Source organism: Morone saxatilis, unplaced genomic scaffold (genome assembly GCF_004916995.1).
Source record: "Morone saxatilis isolate NCDOM2014 unplaced genomic scaffold, NCSU_SB_2.0 Contig22, whole genome shotgun sequence".
NCBI lineage: Eukaryota > Metazoa > Chordata > Actinopteri > Moronidae > Morone > Morone saxatilis.
Genome location: NW_023339785.1, coordinates 26,023,676 through 26,026,924, shown reverse-complemented (window position 1 = coordinate 26,026,924; position 3,249 = coordinate 26,023,676). Strand labels below are relative to the sequence as shown.

The following is a 3,249-nucleotide window of genomic DNA, read 5'->3' as shown; positions in this document are numbered from 1 at the left end:
CAAATGATCTTCCATGAAATGGGGTTCAGACTATAAAGGTCTAAAATCCAATAATCTGAATATTAGGCTTTAAAGTGTCTTAAATGTGAAAAAAGAATAAAATAGTTTAAAAGTGTTTTTGGTCAGTACTCGTGTTCCTCGGCTACAAAACTAAACAACATGGAACAAATATTTCCTTCATTTCTTCACACGTTTCTGCAGTATGGATATAAAATAAGTTTAATTTAACCTGCAGAAACCTGCTTTTATGTTCTCCTCAGGATCAACTGTAAGAACTTTATTCATCCTCTGACCTCTGACCTTTCATATAGCGCCCTGCTGACAGTTACTACAGTCAGGGTTTCTAAGGTCAAAGGAGGAGAAGAGCAGGTTGTTTCCACCTGTTGAACACCTGAGTGCAGGTGATCAGCTGATGGAGGAAGTTGTGAGTTGAGATCTGCCTACAGAGCGGACAGATGTGATCTGCTGAGTGCTCTGAGGAAGCTCTTTGTTATCTGCATCATATAAGCTCTCTACTCCTCACTCTGCATTCAGCCGCAGCGCCCCCTGCAGCTGGAGAACTGCACCTGCAGCCACTGAAATAGAAATTCAGTCATAGTTCAACAGCTGGCTTTGTTACTCAGCTCTCCCAAATAACCTCATCATTTCATGATGCAAATATCTAAATCAAGACATTGTGAACTACAACTGGAATTGTTGTAAATAGTTTAGAGCTAAAATGATCAGATTCATCTGCAGTCACATTACTAATCAATCAATCATTGTTTTTATTGAAGCAGAAATAACAAACATTCACTGGTTCGTAAGGATTTGTTGTTTTTCTGTGTGATTGTAAACTGAATATGTTTGTTGGGTTTGAGTCTTTGGGCTGTGACAGATTGTTACAGTTGTAGACTCAATTAGGAGCACAAAAAATATATAATAATAATAATAATTGGCAGCCTTTTAATACATATAATATGTAATTGATGCTGGTAGGGGCTCTCTACGATCAAAACAATGACAAAAGAGGAAGTTTGAGGAGGTGGTGAAGTAGTGCGGGATCAATAAAGAATGTGTCCAATAAGCAGAATCAACAATGGCATTGGTTATCCATAAAATCTTACCTGACACTTCAGCAGGTTTGTGGTTTGAACCCTCGTTGTTTGTGGCGTTGTGTTGATAATTGATCTCACTGTTTGTGTTTGTCGTGCAGCTGCAGGAGACGGTGAAGAGGAAGCTGGAGAGCGCCGGTTCTCCTCTGGGCAGAGATCAGAACGGTTTCAGCGACGGTTTCCCCCCCAACAAGAAGACCTGCCTGGGCAACGGCACCGCCAACGGCTCCCCGCTGGACTCCAAGCTGGGGATCAGCGACGCACTGAACTCTAACAGCACCCACGGGTCGGCGGGTGAGTCTGCGGACGGCAGGGAGTCGGGGTCCGACTTCCATCAGAAGGAGATGAAGCAGGAGCCCGACGACATCCTGCCCATCATGCCGCCGTCGGGAGGAGGCAACAACAGCCTGTTCCCCGACCTCAACCTGAACGAGCAGGAGTGGACGGAGCTGATGGAGGAGCTCAACTGTTCGGTGGCCTACGAGGACATCCAGGACATCCTCAACGACAGCTTCGAGGACCGCAAAGACCCTCTGGAGCTGGCGCCGACTCCCGGTGCTGCTGGGTCGGTGGGAGGAGGAGCAGGAGGAGCAGTGGGTGGCGGGGGAGGCCAGTCGTCCCAGGGTCTGCTCCCTCCGGATCTGGTCAGCGTGAAGTCGGAGTTCTCCCCGGCCTCCGTGGCCTTCGAGCAGGACTCTCGCACCGGCTCCCCCCACGTCAGGTCCACCTCCTCCGGGCCTCCTCCTCACCCCACCAGCTCACCTGTCGCCTCCTCCTCCGCCTCGTCCCCGGCCCTGCCCCCCGTCCCAGCCAGCTCCCCCCCAGGCAGCTTCAGCCTCCCCCCAAACCTCCTTCTCCCTCCCAGGCCCCGGTGCCCAGACCCTGTCCCGCCGCCCAGCAGCTCCAGCAAGCTGGCCGCCCAGCAGCAGAGAGCGCAGGACCTCCACGGCCAGATGCAGCCACAAAACAGCGCAGCCGGGGGCCAAGTTCCACAACCAGGGGCCCCGACTGCCCCACCCAACCCGCCGTGGCCCCAAGATGACCAACACCTCTCAGAGCTCCTAGGGAGCGCGTTTTGGGTATGGACAAGCCTACGAGCCCTCCCTGTACCCACAGGATTCACCCCACCGCCCAGAAGCAGCTGCCTGATTGCCCGCTCAAGCCCAACAAAGGCTCTCCCTAAGGCGGGGCCGGCAGCTACATGGGCCGGGGCCCGCCGGACACCCCAACATGCTGGGCCACCCGACTCCAGGCCACCCTCTCAGCCACGCCCGGCGCCGGGGGTCTCAAGCTTCGGCCGCCAATGCTGAACTACAACAACACCAAACCTATGTCGCACCTTTGAGGCCGGGCCCCGGACCGCCGCGGCTCCCCAACGCCCCAGAACCAGAAACAAGGCGGCTCTGCTGACGCTGCTCCGACCAGCAGCAGCAGATCAATACAGAACAGAACAGCATGAACTTCCGCCAGCACATCCCGCAACACAGGTAAGACCTACTGTGACTACTGTGACACGAGGTAAACACTCACCTGTGACTCACTGTGACACAAGGTAAGACTCCACCTGTGACACAGGTAAACACTCACCTGTGACTCACTGTGACACAGGTAACACTCACTGTGACACAGGTAACAACTCACTGTGAAACAGGTAAACCACTGTGACTCCAACTGTGACACAGGTAAGACTCCACTGTGACACAGGTAAACACTCCATGTGACACAGGTAAACTCACTGTGACACCAGGTAACACTCACTGTGGACCACAGGTAACACTACTGTGACACAAGGTAAACACTCCACTGTGACACAGGTAAATCACTGTGAACAGGTAACACTCCACCTGTTGAACACAGGTAAACACCAACTGCTGCAGTGGTTGCTCAGCGGCACTTCAAGAGCTACCAACGGCCTGCACCATACGGTTCAGTGGAAATTAAAACTTTAAACAGACACCCTCTCGCAAAACACCTCCTTTGATGGGTTAAGACTGTACCAACCTGAAACGCAGTCAGACACCAGTTGAAAGGTAGTTGGTGCGAGGGGTCACATTAGTCTCAGCAGGTAAAAGACGTAAACAATGGCTGATTAATATCATTCACTGGTCGGGACCCCAATTTATTTTCCAGCCAAAACCCATAATTGACTGGTTGA

At 52.0% G+C, this 3,249-nt stretch overlaps 1 pseudogene; it reads left to right on the top strand.

Annotated features, from left to right (window-relative positions):
- Positions 1 to 1,177: 1,177 nt before the first annotated feature.
- LOC118333394 lies at positions 1,178 to 2,585 on the top strand (annotated as a pseudogene).
- Positions 2,586 to 3,249: the final 664 nt, after the last annotated feature.